The 21,293-nt window shown below is 34.1% G+C and overlaps 1 long non-coding RNA gene across 1 annotated transcript in view; it reads right to left on the bottom strand.

Moving 5' to 3' along the window:
• Window positions 1–21,293, bottom strand: part of LOC124087290 (uncharacterized) — a 106,373-nt gene that overhangs the window by 9,363 nt on the left and 75,717 nt on the right. Inside the window, exons 4-5 of the long non-coding RNA XR_006850027.2 lie at window positions 3,701–3,898; window positions 1,586–1,754 (exon numbers count right to left, since the gene is read on the bottom strand). This is a non-coding gene — a long non-coding RNA (uncharacterized LOC124087290). The remainder of the gene's footprint in view (window positions 1–1,585; window positions 1,755–3,700; window positions 3,899–21,293) is intronic.

The raw sequence follows: 21,293 nt of genomic DNA, 5'->3' as shown, positions 1-21,293 counted from the left end.
TGTTATCCTTCCTGGAATAGGATTCTCTTGCATCTTTATATAACCTGATCCTTCTTGTCAATCAGATCTCAGTTAAAATATGATTTTTTTCAGCTAGGACTCCAACTGCCCAATCTGCCTCCTCCCAAATCATGTCTTATCACCTATTTCTGAGTTTTATTCATACTCTTTATTATTATATAAACTTGCTTATTTGTTTACTATTTGTCTCATTAGAATATAAGTTCTGTGTAAGTAGGTAACTATTTTCTCACTGCTTTTTCCTCAGCACCTAACAGATGATTGGCAGTCAATAGTAATTTTGAACATAATGAAAATGTTCTATTCTAACCCAAGATCCCACTATTGATCAACAATTTCTGGTTTGGTTTTTGTTGTCTGTATGTATAAAGCCTTACTTTGGGAAAAATCAAGGCATCCTAAGTAATAAACAATGTTTTTCTTCCACAAGCATTAAAACCACTAAAACACAATCTTTTGGTAATATTCCAACTTCTAGAAAGTCAGACCATTGTTATACTAAGTACCTCCACAAATCCAGAAAAGGATAAAAGATTAGTAGAAGCTTTGAAACACAAATATAGCATTTGCCACTTGGGCTCTAATTTATTTGCTTATTTTTCTGTTGTTGCGTTAAACCCAAATTCCTCCAAGTTAAAGGTTATGATTTCAAGCATTTTGTAATCCTATTAATGACTCAGATCTTCTACATACTTGGGTTTTATAAATGTTTGATGAATTAAATTGTGCTTGATGATTAGAGGTGTCTGTGGAATTTATTGGAAACAGAGAGAATAGAGCACTGTCTTATTTTGGAAATGAATCTACAACTGAGAAGCAGAACAAACTATGTATCAACAAATCAAACAGGTAGAAGAGGAATGGTAGGGCTGTTAATAGCTCCATTGATCAAATGTGAATTTACTATAGATTTATTATTATAGATAAAATGTAATTATGATAGATTATTATAATATTATATAGATAAGATGGAAAACTGAATTTGTAAAATCCATTATTGAGGTTGTTCTGCTTCTTTCTGGAATTGGAGGCCTTGAAATCATAATTAGTAATAAAAATGATCACTAAAAAAATGCCTTCTAAGCTGGTTGGCTGGATGGAGGTCCTTCCCATTTGCAGAATACTGTTATACTATTTGGGGTTAGAGGTTGGGCTGAACTGAAAGACCCAGGAAGTAGCTAGGTTTACTAATTTGTTGCAGGGATTAAGGAAAGTAAAGAGAGATCCTGGAAACAAGGTACAGAGGAGGGACTGGTGAAAGATCCTAGCAGGATTTCTAGTTGTTTGCAATACAATATGAGATGGAAATCCTTCAGGAACGCTACAGAGATTTCAATATATTCATGTTTGCTTATTAATGCTCTGAGATAGTAGATTCCTTGGAAGAGAGGATATCTGAGTTACATCACTCTATATGGATTTGGTAACTAGAAATAGGATTTTCTTAACCCTAAATCTAGACAGAAACGGGTACTATTTTCTCCATTTCTCACTCCTGCATCACTTATATCAATGACGTAGCTCTGTGACAGATGGCAGTCACCCCGTCTCCAAGTCCACATACCTTTTTCAGGGACCTTTCATTTGGTGCTCTCCTTTCTTGAACTCTCTTCTCTTGCTTTCTTCCCACACTAGTCACTGTGTGTGTGTTTCTTCCTACGATCCTGGTCTCCATTTTTCAGTTTCCTTGGCTGACAGCTGCCTGTTTAAAGAGCATACACAGTCTCCTATGGCTGTTGGAATAAAGATCAGAATGACAAACATGACTGAAGCCCTCATCATTTTGGTTCATGGCTCTCTGAAGACCCGTCTGTCCCTGCTTTCCACCTCAATCTCTGCTCTTCTGCCATAGTGGTCTTTTTAAATCCTTCAAACATTCTCATGTTACTTCTTGACACAAAGGTTTTTCCACCTGGCGTGCTTTTTCCTCCACCCTTCACCTTCTCCTATTTGCCTTCTCTTCGGCTCAAGAGTAGATTCAATAGAAAAAAATCATTCCCTGACTCCATAGTCCACAATAGCCTCCTTTTTGTGATGGCACTGTGTTTCTCTTTTCAACTGTGTGTGCCTCATTTTATAACTGCACACATATTACTATGACCACTTAAGGTCTGACTGCCCCACTAGGCTATAATCTGGTCGACTGGGGAACCATCATTTTATCTTTTCACCTAGTCAAGTGACTGGCATGTAGTAGGTGCTCAAGAAAGAAATGAATGATTTCAGTACTTTAGACCTAATCTTATGTCACTTATAAGATGCATATCCTTTGGTTTCCAAAGCATAAGACACATAATCTTCTCTTCTCTCCCTGACCCCTCATTCTTTATTTAAGTTTTTTTGTTAGTGCATTATAATTATATATATTAGTGAAATATCCATACATACACATAACATAATTTGAATAATTTCACTCCCAGCCCCTCCCTTTCCCTTCCTTCTTCATTACCACTGATCCCCTATTCTATCTTTTCCTCTAGTGGTCTCTCCTCTGTTTTTTTTTTAATTGGTGCATTATAACATTCACAAAAGTGGGATTCACTGTAATTTGATTGATTTCTTTAGCCAGCATCTCTCCTTGCCCTCCCCTGCTTCTTCCCTCTGGATGGCCTTCCTCTACTGAGCTGACCTCTCATTCTTTATCTATTTAGCAAGTTCATTTTCAAGGGTTGGTCCTTAATTTTCTTCTTATTCATTATTCTTCTTAATATTGATATAGTTCTAATTGAATTGGTATAATTCAATTTAATGGATTCAACTCTACCTATAAATAGATAGCACTCAAATGTATTTTTCATCCAGATAGCTTCTATATTATCCAAATCCATTTACTTAACTACTGACTTTACCTTCCTGCCTAAATACCACGATAAGGCAAACTTAACATGTCTAAGACTGACCTTCTGATTTATCCACCATAAACCCAATATTTCTCTATCTAATGGTAATAGAAACATATTAGTCATGCTTGTGGAAGCTAATAGCTTTAGTTCTTTCTTGGTTGAAATTGTGCTTGATAATAGAGACTAGAGAAAGGAATTGAACTTGCAGATGCAATTTCTTTTGAGTATACAAAGCACTGATTAGATATTATTATTGGTTTAGTTAAATAAAGTCAGTAAATGCTTATGTTTTCCTTACAGATTTTAATTATCAGTGAGTATTTTTAATATATTTTCATAGTAATAATCTGCCAATGGTGTATGTTAAACATTAGATTGATGTTTATTAGATTCATTGAATGCTAACATCAATTTATGATATACATTATGAGATTTCCATGTAAATATTACAAAAGAGTTAACAGCAGTAAGAAATTATCTTCCTATGTATTCCTCTGGTACCTTTATAGGTAGGGTAGGAAAAGCACAATTACCCTCAACTCATCTGGATGATCAGATGTTATGTTACTAAAAATAGTCATTTGTCCAGGGTGAATATTTATAAGAGATTAATTATATTTTTTTATTCAATGTACAGTCTGAATTCTTCTTAGAAGAAAGTCGATGGAAATGCCCCCCACCTTTGAAAGAGTGAGATCATTACACTTAATCAGACCCTTCAGAAAAAGCAAGGGAAGAAGCAGGAAAAGACTATAGTCTGGAGACTCATCAGTACATTGGCCACATACTACCTCATTCTCTATTGCAAAGTGGAAAAAAAAGGAAGACTTATGTACCATCTAGGTGTATTTCCTGCCCTTTTCAATAAATCCAGAGGAATAGGTCCACTTGGTTACAAAATTTTGAATCTTTGAACTTTCATCTGTTCAGATTATTGTGCTTGGAGAAAAGAGGTGTGTTCTGTTCTGCTCTTTGCCAGGTCCATGTAAGTGTCACAGAGTTCTTGTTAATCATCATTACAGAGTTTACCCTGCCTGGAGGAAAAAAAAAAAAAAACATCAAATTGAAGAACACCAAAAGTGTCAAAAATAAATTGTGAATGGGAGCTTGGTGGTTACAAAGTTTCTGAACATTTTCAAAGTTTTAAAATAGAAGCACCATAAAGCCCTCAGATTAAAATTAACCAAAGCCTTTGCAAAGCTTAATGTCCTATGAACACAAGGAGACGCAGATTCAGACATGACTCTTCAGGCGTCCAGGAGGCTGAGGAAAGGAAGGGAACCTGATATAGCCAGGTCTGCCTCTGACATTATTTTGTGACAGAGAGGAAGCAGGTGCTCTCCGTGTGAATCCTTTGTAGGGAGTGCCCGTTAGTGATGGCAACAATGAAGATGGTTGTGGGAAGGTGGCACATGAAAATCGGAACTACAAAATTTTTTTTACAGTTATAAATGGAATCCATTTAAAGAACTACCTTATCTGAAGGCTTATTTTATAGCAATGAATCATTATACCATTTAATCAGTGTTATCACTCATTTGGTTTTCCTCCTACTTCATTCATTGTTCCTTACTCTTTTCCGTTAGTGTTTCATCTTCTCCCCAACTATAATGTTAGAGTAGGACACAGTTCTGTCTTTTGTCTATCTCTGCTCATTCTCTGGGTGACCTGGTTCAGTTTGGAGTTTAAATGCCATCCATTGTGAATCTTCAACTGGAAGCACTTCCCAACACTAGAGATGTGTTTATTAAACTGCCTACTGGAATCTGCAGTCGGGTGTCTAACTACAATATCTCAAACTCAGAAACATAAAAAGTGAATGATGGTGTCCACCCCTTCAACTCCCCGACCTGGCATCCCACAGCCTTCTCCATCAGTATGGATGAATATTATATCTTTCCATCTATTCAGTGGGGGGAAAAAAGAGTCTTCTTTTTCTTAGGTCCTATATCCAATCTGTTAGAAAATCTTGTTTGTGTTCCCCTATTCTCACTGTTTTCCATTGTTTCTATTATTTTTATCCTGCTCCAACCCCCTGTCACTTTTTATATGAGTGATTTCAATAATATCCTCATAGAACTTCTTGCTCCAATAAGCCAAACCCCATGAAGTTAAGTCAGAGCATTGCAGACAGAATGATCCTCTAACTATGCAGCTCAGATTGCAGCACTCAGATCACATCTCTGTCATGCCCAGCTCTCTCTAAGGGCTCTCTATCACAAAGGCCTACTAGCAGCCACATCCTCTACCCCTTCACGGCACCTCTCTCCTTTCATCTCTAACCAATTTCCCTTGTTCATTATACTCCAGCCATGATGACCTCCTTGTTTTCTCTCAAATATTAAAGCAAACTGCTACCATCAAGTTACTGTACTGTTTGTTCCTTGAGCCTAGAACATTCTCTCTCCCCAACATATTCACATAGCTAATTCTTCACTTCTTTCTCAAATGTCACTTTCTCAAAGCAGTATACCATGTTCTATTTAAAAGTCCTTCTCAGTTTCAGTCCTTCTTATCTACTGCCCTTCTCCCTGCTTTCTCATAGCATTTATCAGCTTCAAGTACACAGTGTGTGTACATAGTGTGTATGTTTATGTATATGTATAAGTATACATATATACATATTGTATATTTTTGTCTACTCCCATTCCCAGAATAGAAATAAAAGCTCCAAATAGGGAGGGATCTTTTATTTATTTATTTATGTTTGGAGGCACTAAGGATTGAACTCAGGCCTTGTGCATGCTACACAAACACTCTACCAACTGAGCTATATCCCTAGCCCAGATCTTCTTTATAAATTTATGGACTTCAAGCACAGACTCAGAGTATGTGTTCAGTCAATATTTATTGAATTTTTAAATGGGAATTTTACATATTTATATGTTTAGATTCAGGTTTACCACTTAATGTCTGATTTACTCCTAGGCTTTATCCTCAATAAAGGTGACTAAATTGCCCATCTTCTTCACCATTATATCTCTAACTAAGTACGCTACCCAAAATATACTAGGCACTAATTAATATTTGTTCAGTGAGTAATCACAAAAGATGGCAATAACAGATCTTTTTTAAAAATGCTTAAAAACATATAAAGAAGAACTGCATTTGTTTTAATCGTGACTGATCAAGGATTCTGTAGCTTTTTACCAATACATTCTTTTTCCTGTGGCATGTTATGTTATTCCACAAAGGAGCATAAAAGTGGCCAAGCTGCTGCTACACCTGCCCTGTAGTTGACACATTATTCTACCTGTCAATCCATTAGTCAAACTTATTGATAACTTGGACAAACACGGATTCATGAAAATAAAGAAATTCTGATCCATGTACCTAATGCCTCTATCATTTATTTGCCAATTAACCTGGAATAATATTGCAATGATTCTAATAATCCTTTTTTGTGTGTTTTTATTCAACTCATGATTTTTTTACTTATATACTCATGCATTTGTTACAGATGAATTCAAATTCCTCTGATGAATTCAAACTATTTGAGATTAGAATGTACTTCATATCTTTTTGAATCCTAAGTACATAATATTTTTGCCTCATAGGAGAGGATACATCATCATGGGTTTAGCAATAAGTTGAATATTAAATATCCTATCCCAAGCTGTCATAAAAAATAGTATCACACAAGAGTTATCATATATTTCCCAAATATTCCAATTTCTCAGAAGGACCTAGAAAGAAGTAGATAAAATAGTCTATATTAGTATTACCAGAATAACAAAATAGCCCAAGAGTGGGACATTTCCAAAGGATCTCTGTAAAAAGCTCTAACCTTGAATAAGCACAGAGACAAGATACACACACAACCAAAGTTAGCAACAGTCTGACTAAAAGACCTGTGGCTGCAGCAACACACACAAGAATTAAGCAAAAACAAAAGAGGGTCACAAGGGGTCTCAGTTTTGCCAGCTTAACAACTTCCTGGGAAAATGAGTTTGAAATGAAAGAATTCTAAGGATATGCCACTAAAATGTTCTGTTTTAAATTCAAGTCTTTAAGAATAGCTACCAGTAAGGCTCAACTATATTAAAGAAAAAGTAATATGAAGATATTTACAAAATTCAGCTATGAGCATCATTCATCCTCAGCTTTTTTTTTTTTTTTCATTCAGAAGGAAATCAGAAGAAACATTAGCTTTGAAAGAAAACCAAAGCCTTGAAGGGATATTGGATGAAAGACTCATTTTACAACGACCTGAATTGCCTTCAGGTCACTGCTGATCTAATTTGAAGTTATAATTTAAGAGTGAAAAACTATCTCATTATCTGTAACTTTTCATCAAATTATTCTGGAGGATGCTATAATTATTTTCTATTATGTTCTTTGTAAATTAATGTTTAAGAACCACAAAGAAAAAGGTGGCATTTCAGAGTGAAATTTTATTGGATTTGTTCATCTTCAATCATTGAACCTGTGTAATAGAAATGATAATAGAATGTTCTCTTCTTCCAACTCTGGAGCAGCATTAATGAGCTATTAGCATCTCTTGCCTACTTCTGCACCCCCTGCTCAGTTGAATTCAGGCTTTTCTGTTGTTCCAGCAAAAAACAACTCTTTCACAGTCCAGATAGAAAAAAAAAATGGGGGTAAGCCTGCTGTAATGTTTCATTATTTAAGAATGGAAACTCCTGTCTCTCCCCTCTTCCAGGCCATTATCCAGGGCTCAAGGCAATATGAAGCCAAATAGCTACATACTGAAAAGAATATTTAGCTGGAGAGATATTAATTTAGTTTGTTAGGGAGGAAAATGACATTGTTATTTTTAAAATACAAGTTTTATACCAGGGAAGCAAAGGATGACCCACAGAGATCTAGACACTTGTCTTATATGAAACTTCTTACTTTACATCCTATTTCTAAGTAATATGCAACCACCTTAGGATGTACAGTCTTTGCAATACAAGGCCTCTTACAAAGTCTGACAGTTTTATAGATAACACAAGAAACTCACAAACCACAGATTGATGATTGAATCATAAAAGACATTAGTTGTCCTAAGAAAAAAATGCTCATACTTTCATAGAAAAATAAATTTATATCAACATTAGTTTTACATCTGAAGCACTGGACAAAACAGAAGCCAATTTGAACTGGGTGCAGTGGTGCATTCCTATAATCCTAGGGACTCAGGCAGCTGAAGCAAGAGGATCACAATTTCAAATTCAAGGCCGCTTTCAGCAATTTCGCAAGAAACTCAGCAACTTAGCAAAACCCTGTCTCAAAATGAAAAATATAAAGTACTGATGATATAGCTCAGTGGTAAAGGACCTCTTTGTTCAATTCCCCAATACCAAATAAAAACAAAAACAAAAAAAAAAAGGTGCAACCACTCTCATGAAGATTTAATCATTTATGTGCTTCACCTTTACCAAAAATTAATACAATGGGACTTGTAATGTTCACATATCACTCAGTAAAGTTTCAATTTAAAATAAAAGCAATTGTGGAAAAGGGTAAGCCAAGAAACTGCTACCAAATTTATACTAAAGTGCACCAAATTGATAAATCAGTCACTTTACAATTCTCTGTTGAGTACAGGAGCATGAAATAGCAAGTGAGTTTTTCATGAGTTGAGGTCCAAATATGCCCACCTGGTTAGTCACCACTCCAAGAAGACAAGGTCAACTGTGACAGCACGGCCTTGCTAAATCAGGAAGCCACATAAAGACATTTGAATACATGATGCTGGAAAAATGAGACACCAAGATTCAAACAGGTGATGGAGCCATATCAAAGAAATATTTCACTTATTTAGTCAGCATTTGTACAACATTTGGGATTCTACAATGTGCTCTTCTGTAAGAGGTACCATATTACATTCATAATCACCTTGTTAGAAATGTAAGAGATAACATATCCCCAAATGCAAGGTCATTGTTCGAAATTCTTAATGAAGAAACTGAAAGTAAAAGAGGGTTTTTTTTCCTTGTCTTTAATATTCATCAATTAAATTATTGTTTTTGAGCTCATGATACCTTCATAGGATTTTAGAATACAGTACTGAGAAAGGTAATATATCTCCTTCTCCCTTCTCCTTCTCCCAAGGAAATAAAATTCTAGTAAAAAATTCATTTAATGAATAGACATGCAGATAAAAATAATTTTTCTAACAAATAAAATGTGATAACAAGTAAATTTAGATGGGGTTATAAGGGAAAAGTTCTTTAAAGAGATAACATATATCTGAGTCCTAAAGGATGAAAAAACATTTTCCCCTCAGATTACGGAATAAAATTATGAAAGAAAGCTGAAAACACATTTGCAAAAACCCTGCAACAGGAAAGAGGTTAGAAAGAATGCCCAAGAGATAGAAATAAAAGAGTTATAAAGATCCAGCTCAGGCCCTTTCCAACAATTCCTTCCAGATTTATTTTATTTTTATTTCCACTATACTCATGCTGAATCAATACAATATAATCCAGAAATCTCCCCCAGGGCATATTACAAGAGGTCTTATTTATACTTGAAAATCATCTGTAGATACCATGACCCATGATAACTACAGATTAATGTCTTATCTAACTAGCTAGTGATAATGTGGCTGAACTTATTTTCTTAAATATCTTTAAAAAAATTTTTTATAGATGGACACAATATCTTCATTTTGTTTATTTATTTTTATGTGGTGCTGAGAATCGAACCTAGCGCTTCATATGTGCTACACAAGCGCTCTGCCACTGAGCCACAACCCCAACCCCATCTGAACTAATTTTACTGAAAATGCCACAGTAAGATTTTGTAGTCAAAGGACTATATTTAGTGAGATTTTTGTGGAATCCAGAAAACTGAGTTAGCATAGTACCAAGAGCACAATCCTTGAAGACAGAGACTAAGATTTGAATATCAGTTCTGCTACTTTCTGGCTATATAGTCTTAGAAAAGATATTTAATCCTTAGCCTTTATTTTATTTTTCATGCAAGATGTTTATACTACTACTATTCAACATTAAAATGGGATTACATGAGAGAATGTATACAACATACTAAATAAAACTGCCAGAAAAGAAAGACTCTGATCTGATCTAATATGGATTTTTTTTCTCTACTATTGAGTGATTGTGATCCTATTCTAGATTTTCCAGACCATTCTTCTCCAACATGGTTGATTATAATGTATTCTTCTATTACCAGAGATCTTATTCTCCATCTTTGGATATGCACTTGTCTAAGTTTAACTTTTTATTATTTTTTTTTTCAGAACCACATAAAAAATTGGGCTGGTTAGACAGCTGCTTGGTGAATCAATTTTAATTACTATCTTATCCTGGAGAGTTCATATCTTGACCAACATTGTTTATTTATCACTCAAAAGTTCATGTTTTTATAATATTTTCAGGGAAGATAGAAGAAAATATTCTTGCTGAAAATTCATCATTAGCAAAGTAAAATATACCATTGCCACCATTATTAAGGTTTGCATATTTATTGTACACTTTAAATTGTTAAAGATAATGTTAATGAATTTAATAGCAAAGAAGTAATTATAAATTTAAGGAATGAAAGAGAAAATGAGAATTTGGAAAACACTGAGTATGGTGTGTATGGAGGCATTAGAAAACTTCAGTAAATAGTTTTTATGTCACTAGTCCACAGTATCTTTTCAGCTTCATTACACTTAATATTCCTCAAATAAGATATTAGATTTCACTAATTCCTCATCGTACAAAATACACTAAAAACTCTATACTACCTAAAGTCACTATGTCTATAGTTGGAGTAGCTTTTAGCACCTGAGCTTTGTGTATATACAACCAAATCTTTATATCAAGATCATGTGTAGCCTATGACTTATAAGTCTTACATAATTTCAGATACATTAATCAAGTATATCATCGATTATAACCTATTTAAAGTTATCCACTTATTGTTGCAATGAAGGATTTAGCACTATTCAAAAATCTATGCAGTACACTTATTATATAGAGAACTTTATAAATTTGTTACTTTTAAACTTCAGTTCCTGAAGATATAAAAGATGATCTGGTACTTGTTTTATTTTCCACAATGGTAAAGCTAGTTCAGTAATATGAAAGCTTCTCTCACTTTGCAGTTTGTGCAGACTTTTAGTGATGTATGGCACAAAGCATTTTAATGATACCTTTGATCTACCACTGAGATTGGAAGAAGGTTTTAAAATTATTTTACATAGAATGTTTCATTGTCGATATTTCTGCTCAATTAGAAAAGAAACTTGGTAGTTTAAAAGACAGCATAAAATGCTTTTCCAATGAGTATGTGGGTGTAGATGTCATCACACCAATATAGGATCAGGAGTGCTCAGACTGACAGAGTGGAGCACGGTCATTAATTAACTGAAGCAATAACTAGATCAGACAGTACGCATTTTACGGGGCATTGTAGCTGGACAGTGACATGTAATTGCCCTGCACATCTAATGTTTTGTTCTCCCTCAAACCAACATTATTTATCTTTGCATAGTTTTATTTTTTTCAACATGTGGTAGATGGAGGGAAAACTAACTCCACTCATTCAAAAAATTGTAGTTTTTTAAATATTCAACATAAGAACTGATGTGAATGTTGTTTAACATTGTACCTTGTTGAACTGGTCCTCACACCTTGAGGGTTAACATATTACTCATAAATGAACAGTTTCATTACTCCCACTCAATAAAATCAAGTACACTTAACAAATGTTTGTTGCAATTTAAGTATAAAATTTTTCCTTTTTGCTAACATTCTTGGGAGCAAACCTTACCTCACTCTTCTGCATTCCTGTTTTCTTTCAGAGTTATTTTTTATTTGCTTTTGGTCCATGACTAAAATTGCCAAGTTGATGCTGACAATTCTCTATAAGTGAGAAAAACTTTATTTGGGGGGCACTATTATGGTGGAGTTATGAGGTGTTCCCCCAAAGCTCATGTGTGAGACAATGCAAGAAAGTTTAGAGGTGAAATGATTGGATTACAAAAGCCTTAACATAATTAGCACATTAATCCCCTGGTGGTGACTTATTTAGGAAGGGTATGGCTAGAAGAGCAGAGTCATTGGGGCTTGCCTTTGGGGCTTATCTTTTGTCCACCATGAGGGGACCTTAGTCTCTCTCTGCTTCTAGTTCAGTGTCCTGAGCCACTTTCCTCCACCTCACTCTTCTGCCATAACATTCAGCCTCACCTTGGGCCTAGATAATGAAGTTGACCATCTAATGGACTGCAACCTCTGAAACTGTGAGCTCCCAAATAAACTTTTCATCCTATATTTGTTGTTATCAGGTCTATTGGTCACAGCAGTAAAAAAGAAAAGCTGACTAAAATAGGCACCCTAAGAGGTTAACTGATCATAGGACTCTCTTTTCTTGGTACCAAAGTGTGGGAGGCCATCCTCGAACATGATTTGAGTTACCTCCCTGGCTGGGTGATAGATGCTTAGGCACATCTGTATCCTGAACTTTCCCCACCCTTTTCAGGTCTGAGGGCTTGTTTGTGTGGAGGTGTGTCTCGGCACTACCCCAAGACCCAATCATCGCCCCTGACCTTGGGACGCTGCCCTCCTTAATCTTCACTGGATGGGATTTTCCCCAGAATTTTTTGTTCCCCAATAAAACTCTACTCCCTGGCATGTTCTCCCTCTCTCGCTAGCCTCTTCAGTAAACCTCGCTACCATAATAGGTGGCTGGAGGCTGGAGCTAGGAGGAGTGGTCCTGGAGCTGGTTTAAAGATAATTAGAGTCTTGTCTCATTAATTCAAAACTCCCTAGAGATTTCTCACGTTTCGAACCTTCATTCATGAAGCCGGTGCTGGTCGAGGGCTAAACCAAAGAAATGTCTGATTCTAGTAGCTCTACCCTCAAAGGGAAGAAGTAATGCCAAGAGGTAATGAACTAAAACACAATAAACATAATAACATATAAAAATAAGTGAAGCATTTTAAATATTTGAGAAATATATATATTTGGATTCAAGTTCATTATAATATTCCTTGAGGCATATAAGTAAATCCTTGAATAAATCAAACTGGTTTGATAATTTTGGTTTAACAAATAATCTTATGTTTTTCCCTTTGATTTTTCTCAAAATCTATAACATCGTATGAATTTTCATTTTGTGTAACATCAGTCTGTTTTCTCATGGAGTGCCTAGTTAATTTAAATCATCTAAAATTTTCTACACTGGTTTTATGAGTCAGATATGTTATTTCAGAACTACTTAAGGTGCAAAATTGCAAATATATGTATTCAATTCCATTAAAATGTAATATTTTTAAAAAGATTGTAAATATTTGTGAACTTCAAATATCACTGCAAATCATTTGACCTGATTACTATTCATAATTCTTTATATACTTTCCAATACTTTCTGTTTTCCTTTTTTGTGTTTCTTTTGGTTTTTATTACTAGTGGATATAAAGTGGTATCTAATTGTTCTGATTTGAATTCACCTAATGAATAGTGATGTTCAGCATCTTTTTACCACTTATTAGACCTTGGTATAACTATTTTGAAGAAATGCTTTTTCAACTTCTTTGCTCATTTGGGGTGTTATTTTTCTTGTTTAGTTTAATGAGTTATGTATATAGCCTGGTTATAAATCCCTTTATCAAGCATATTGATCTTAAAAATATTTTCTCCCAGTCTGTGGTTGTCTTTTCATTTTCTTGATAATGAACTCTGAAATGCAAAAAAAAAAAAAAAAAATTAACTTCAATAAAATCTAATTTATCTAGTTTTTTTCTTTTGTTGCTTAGACTTCAGCTGTCATATCTAAGAAACTAAGGCTCAATCTACGGTTACAAATCATGTTTCTGCCAAAAATTTTATATATTTAGCTTTTACATTTAGGCATTTCATCCATTTTTGGAGTGGTTAGTGGATATTGTCAAATGATTTTTCTATGTCCACTGAGATGATCATATGAGAGGTTTTTTTTTTGTCCTGTATCATAATTCATATGGTATATGTATTGATTAATTTTTATTTGCTCAATGAAGCTTGGATTCCTGGAATAAATTCAACTTGATCATTATACATAATCCTTTCTATTTGTTGTTTGCTAATATTTTGTTAAGGGTTGTTGCATAGATATTCATGAGATATTGATCTGTAGTTTTGTTGTTTTTTTCCTGTAATATCATTGTCTGGCTTTTGTAGCATTGTAATGCTGACCCCATAGAATAAGTTGGGAAGTGGGCCCTCCTCTTCTACTTTTGGGGAACACCTGTGAAGAATGGTGTTGAATTTACTATAAACATTTGACAGAATACATTAATGAGTCCATCCAGTCTTGTGATTTTCTTTGTGAGGATGGCTTTGATTACAAATCAAATCTCTTTAGTTCTTTTAGGTTTGTTCATATTGTGTATTCTTGATCCTTTTTGCGGTAGTGTATATCATTTTATTAAAACTTTTCCCATTTCATCTATATTATTTAATTTGTTGGTATATAATTAATTGTTCTTATTATTCCATTTATTTATGTAAAGTCAGTAGTAATATGTATGAGTCAAGGTTCTCTAGAGGAACAGACCCAACATGAGGTACGATTATAAAAAGGGGATTTATTAGATTGACTTATAACACCGGAAGCTAGGTAGTCCACATTGGCCATCTGCAAGCTGGAGAACTACAGGAACCAAGATTCTGAAGCCTCAAAACAAGAGGGATCAATGATGCTACCCAAGCCCAAGACCGAAGGTTTCTAAAATTCCCTGGAGAATCACTGGCAAAGTCTACTTTGGAAGAATGAAGAAGCAAGAGTCTGATGTCCTCAGGTGACTGCAGCAGCAATCAAGAGACCATTCAATAAGAATCCAGCTTGCATCTGCTGCTGCTTTCTTGTTCTTTAGACTTTTATTCCATCTAAGCCTCCAGCCCATTGGATGGTGCCACCCACACTTAGAGAGGGTCTCCACTTCAGTTTGCTATCCCACCGGCCAATTATTCCTACACACACCCTCATTGACACCCCCAGAAGCCTCTTCATCTTTAGTATCTCTTAATCCAATCAAGTTGGATTATCAAAGTTATCATTACATAATATATCATCTTTAATTATCAACTTTACTTAATATTGAGTCTGCTCAATTTTTTTTCTTGATGAATCATTAATCTTGATTCGGGTTATCTTTTTTTCTTTAATTTCAAAAAAACAGTTTGGGAGTTTCTAATATTTCCCTATTGTCTTTCTATTCTCTATTTCATTAACTTCCATCCTCATCTTTATTATTTCTATCCACTGGCTTGGTGTTTATTTTGCCTATGTTTAGGTTATTTGCTTATGTTATGTTATTTGCTTATATTTAGGTTATTTCAGATATTCCTTTTTTAAAATATAGGCATTACAGATATAAATTTCTAAACACTGCTATTGCTATATTCCATAAATTTTGGCATGTTGTGTTTTCACTGTCTTTCAACTCAAAATATTTTCTAACTTCTCTTGAGATTTCATCTCTGACACATCTCTCACAATGACTGATATCACACTGAAGACAGTATTGATCCTATCTACTATTAACAGATTGAATTTAAAAGACCTTTGATTTTTTTGTCCTCAAAGCTAGTGATGATGTTTCATCACTAATGACACTTTTTCTTCATGTGTCGTGCTGTTCTAAACTAATCTGGGTCTAACTGATAGTGGTATGCCTTTATCACAAAAAGAACTCAACAATTGGCAAAAAGTCAAGGTATTCAATGAATATTTAATGTGCTACCATTAGCAGGCATCTAGGCATATCATGGGCACATAGTGGGGACGTCATAAATTCATAAATCAAAGTGCCCTTTAACTCATATCCAGTTCCTCAATATTTATGTGCAAAAGGGCAGGACTGGAATAAGAAGTGAAATTACATCTACTAGGTTGGGTCACAGTTTTATGTTTGTTAGCTGTAGTGGTAGAAAATAACCCAGGCATCCAAGTAAAAACAAAACCAAACAAAACCATCTTATAGCTTAGGAGGTATAGAACAGGTAAGACATAAATGATCTTTTAGGCATCCTCATTAATAAAAGTATCATAGTGTTCTTCTCCTAAACAATTGTTTTGTGTTTAATTAATTGAGTAATCATTACTCTCAATCCACTTACTCTGACCCCTATTTGATCACCATTTCCTTTAACCTTACAAAGAAATTTATCAAAAACATCAGAGGATGGCTCAGCTCCTGCAACCTCCATGTAAAACTCATCAATATCTCTACATGTCTTTCCTGTAGGGAAAGTCCTTGCTCAGGCACTCATGGGTTTGATAAATACCACTCAGTTGGTTTCATAAATAAATAAGACACCATGGACTGACTGCTCTCATGAAGTTCCTCCAGATGTGAGGAAAAAGGTAGCATCATACTTTGTTGGTGGGACTGTAACCACTTTGGAAAACAGTATGGAGATTCCTCAAAAGACTAGGAATGGAACCACCATATGTCCCAACTATCCCACTCAATGCTATTTAACCAAAGTAACTAAAACCAGCATACTAAAGTGATACATACATACCAATGTTTATAGCAGTGCAATTTACAATTGCCAAGCTATGGAACAAGGCTAGTTGCCCATCCACAGATGAATGGATAAAGTAAATGTGATATGCATACACAAAGGACTATTACTCAGGTATAAGAATAAAATTGTCATTTGCTGGTAAATGGGTGAAACTGGAAAAACATCATGCAAAGTGAAATAAGTCAGTTTAATAATGTTTTCTCTCATATGCAGAAGGCTAGAGAGAAGGTGGAGGGAGGACTATAAAAAGAGAGATCCCACAAAAAAATGAGGGAGATCAATAGAATAGAGAAAGGGGATAAAGAGAGAGGGAGGAGGGGAGGGTATGAGGAAGTACTATGGAATAAAATCTACCAAATTATGCTTAATACAAGTATGAATAAACTACAATGAACCATATATATATATATATATATACACATACATATATGTATACATATATACATATATACATATACATATCTTATACTTTAGCTGAAATGATTAATGACACCACCTCAGTCCTGGAAGTTGTTATATATATATATATATATGTGTGTGTGTGTGTGTGTGTACACACATACATATAGTACTAATTAAAATAATAACAAAAGCAAAAGGAAGATTAGTAAAGTAGAGCAAATAGATGTGGGGGGAGAAGAGGGAAAAGGAAGGGACTGGGGAATGAGATTGAACAAATTATGTCATGTGCATGTATGAATACAGCATAATAAATCCCAATATTATGTATAATTATAATGCATCATTAAAATTATTTTAGAAAAGAAATCCTTTCAAATACTAGACTTAATTATGCAAACTGAATTAAGAATCTTATGGTCTATCAGCTGAACAAAACACCATCTTGGATGTACACTCAAATTCTTCCTCTACTAATGTAGATCTTATTTGAGAGATCCCCAAAATTATATACAAACCTTTCTTTCAGAAACATTATATGCACCATTGAGACTGCATTTCTTGCGTGGAATCCAGGCATTCAACTTGTTTTCTTTCCAAAAAATGTTTGATTTGTACCTTAGTAGTGGTTATAAGAGACACTAGATTATCATGTAGCTCCCAGATGACTGCAGGATATCAATAAATTAAGGCTACATTCGGTTACTTGGAGGAGCTTCCTAGAGGGATAACTGGTTTGTTATTTATGCACACTCTGTAAGCAATTATCCCTGTACTTTGACCATCCAATTTGAAAAGGTAGAATGAAATCTGTCTTATACTTTAGCTGAAATGATTAATGACACCACCTCAGTCCTGGAAGATGTCAGGTTATCTCAGTATACTGGCCAGGGTTATGATGGATGGATAGATGCAGACTGAGGAAGAGTCTGCACAATTACTAATACTTCCTGCTGTAGTTGGAATAGTGCCTCAGGTTAACTAGAGCTGTGGATACAGAAGCTTAAAGAGAATGTCACCTGGCCTGCCAAGAGAGAATATAATAGTTCATGAGTTTTATTCTGCTTGTTGATCTGGAACCATGAGTTGAGCTTAACACAGGTCAATATCTCTGTTTAGAGTGCTTAATATTAATTGAACACTTTAGAAAACTAATTAAATAGATCTGTTTCCAGCCTCTGTCAGATGTATCACAACTACCAACAAAGTGGCATACCCATAGAACAGTTTTCTAGAAGCCAAAATAGTGTAGAAAAGAAGGATGTATGATAGAGAAACAGTTTTCTATTTGTCTCTTACCTTTCTACATGGCTTTCAAGTAGAGTACTGCCTCTCCTTTCTTATGGACTGTATTTTCCAGAATGTTGCATCAGTACACAACCTTGGGAGATAGTGCCACTATTCCGAGGAAAGTTCATTTATAGCCTTTGAAGATAGAAATAGTGTAATTCTCTGAAGCAAAAGGAGACATGCATACTTTCTTGTCTAATGAAGATAGTTTTTCCCTCTGCAGTAAAATGACAGGCTTTCTTATCATCCTTAATAAAAGATCTGAGTTTCCTGAGCTCAGTGTCCCTCCAGTAACATTATCCAGTGGTTGTCCAGCATCTCTCTGGGTTCATATTTGTTGACTCTATGAAATTTGGCCATGGGGAGCTGATGATAATATGGTAATATTAATTAATAATATTTCCCACTGTATCATAGAACTAAACTCCTTTCCCTCTGATCCAAGATTTTCATACCTTTTGCTAAAATTGTGGTAGGCTAATATGTTAGTGTGAATGAAAGTAATATGTCTGATATTCCACAGTTTTTGATATCCAGTAAAAACAGTGCTTAAAAAAATACTTTTATCAGTCAATAAGACATAATCCAGTTTTGTATCTAACTTAAGAATCTCATTTTAGCATTTTTATTTCAATTAATTTTATTATCCCAATTTTTAAAATCTACTTCAACCATCTACTCTTCTGCTTGTTATTACATTAAGGATTAAAAGTGAAATGTGATATGTATGCGTCATGTGTAGTAGAACTTGGTTTTTAATAATTTAATGAGTTTGCTTTTATAGTAGCATAGGTCAAATATTGGATTCATGATTCCTACCTTTTCTGTATCTCTTTCAGCATAATTTATAAAAGCTGATATTTCATAATTGAATTTCAGATTAATGAGTATGATGTTTTATAGTTTACCTGTGTGTGCGTGTGTGTGTGCATGTGTGTGTGAAGTCATTCAAAGAAACTCAAGTTGTAAAACAAAAAATTATACAGATATAAAAAATCATAGAGATGAAAAGAAAAAAATACTCAGGAATCTTCTAGAGTTATTATTATTGTGCTACAAATGTATAAAAGAATGATTAATTAGTGAACGAATGATTTACCTTTGTACATATCTAGGAGGAGTGGAGGATTTAACCACTGAGTATTAACCATTCTCAACATAATTTTTATATATTCTGGAATTGAAATCATGACCTTCTTTTCATATACCATTTTTTTCTAGTAAAGATAACCAGATCTGAAATACATTACCTGTACAACAAAACATTGTTTGAAATATAACTAATACTTCTTAAGAGATGACAGACCAGAATTAGTATGTTCTGTATCATAGCATATTAAAGAATATGTTCTAATTATAACATGTATATATAGTTGTATATATACATTTATACATGGAATTGTGTTGATTAATGATGAGAATATATTCTGAGAAATATCTACAGGTGAGTTTGTCATGTGAACTCTATAGAATATACTTGCACAAACCTAGATGGTATGGGTCAACATAACACAGCATATTGTTTTGCAGTACATTATTTTGTAAGTATGAGTATACTTTAAAATAATGATAAATATATTGTAAATACATAAAGCAGAAATATAGCCAGGTATTATCATTATCAACTTTTATGTACCATACATAATTCTATGTGCTAAACTTTTATACAGCTGGCAGCACAATGGTTTACTTACTTATACAAGAATCACCACAATCATATGAGTAATGCATTTTGATATGACATTATTACAGCTACAATGAGTGATAGGAATTTTTCTGCTCCATTATAATCTTATGTAAAAACCATTTCAATCTGGTTAGTTATTGGCTAAAATGTCACTATGCACTGTATGACTATATGTATATGAGTGTGAATGTGTATATATTTATATATGTCTGTAAAATCATGTAGAAAGATGTGCATGATTTTATTGTTCCTTTATCTACTAAAAGGCAATAGTATTAATTTAATATAATACAAAATTTAAGCTTCTTAGTATTATTCTCAATCCATTTGAGAAGACAATATCACTAAAATTCAGTACGCAGACAAGCAAACATACTATGTTTCTGAACCTAATTACCCAAATCTTCATTATTACAAGAAAAGTAGCACAAAGGGAGCAGCAGTATTCAATTAAAATTATTATGAAGTCTATAGCTTCCCCAAATTAAGCATAAATAATTATATTTACAGAAGGTTTTCTGTGCTATAACATATCCCTATAATAAATATGAAATCCCATAATAAAACAGCAGAAAGCTAAAGAACTCTAGGTATAAAATCTAACCTCCACTGAGACAAGTAGCTGTGAAGATCTGTACCTCTTAGAGCATTTCTTGGCAATGGTGGCTCCAGACGTATTCATAGTGTCAGGTCTCAGTGGCATCTGTCTTTCAGTAAATAGGCTATGAGATATGTTTGCAGAGCAGTTTAAAAAAGCCAGATTTATATATCAAAAAATGGGAAGTCGGGTCCATGGAGAAAATAGCAAGCACCTTTCCACTGAGATCTACATTTTGGTGTCCATTACTTCTTTCTTTATTTTTCAATTTTTCACAATTAGAGAATCTAAAAGCAATTGAGGCAGGTATGGATTACATTGGGTTCAAAAATAATTTTGAAAAATTTGTTTTCCAATTAAATTTATGCCTTATTAAATGACATATTTGACTCTTCTCTACATTAGTTTTCAAATAGTAGGTCAAAGCTTTAGATAGAAATAAAAGAACAAAGAAAAATAAAGGTTCCAATTTATTTTTTCCATAATTTCCCCATTTAAACTACAATTATATCTCCCTCCCCACCCTCACCTGAATTACAAGAATTAAGGACATCGAGCATCTTAGATATAATTTTCTCTGCTTTAGCAGATGTCAACAGATATTCAACTAGAAGTATTTTAACCACTTATGTTTTCTGCGAGCATTTTCATAACCAGTGACTCTGTAGCCCGTGAAAACTATAGCTTTGTCTTTGGCTGCAGATCTCATATACTTCCTGACCATGGATCCTTGAAGAGGAATTAATAATGATACTTGCTGAGCTCTTGCTGTATTATAAACAAAATCATCCCATTTAATACCCATCAGAGATGAATGGATAGGGAAACTTTGGTATATATTCACAATGGAATATTACTCAGCATTAAAAAAGAATAAAATCATGGCATTTCCAGGTAAATGGATGAAGTTGGAGAATATAATGCTAAGTGAAGTTAACCAATCCCAAAAACCAAATGCAGATGTTTTCTCTGATATAAGG

This window comes from Marmota monax, unplaced genomic scaffold (genome assembly GCF_021218885.2).
Source record: "Marmota monax isolate L192 unplaced genomic scaffold, Marmota_monax_Labrador192_F-V1.1 WCK01_AAM20220418_F8-fsc00012, whole genome shotgun sequence".
In the NCBI taxonomy this organism is placed as follows: domain Eukaryota; kingdom Metazoa; phylum Chordata; class Mammalia; order Rodentia; family Sciuridae; genus Marmota; species Marmota monax.
Note: the sequence above shows the minus strand (reverse complement) of the source record. Positions and strands in the feature narration are given on the sequence as shown.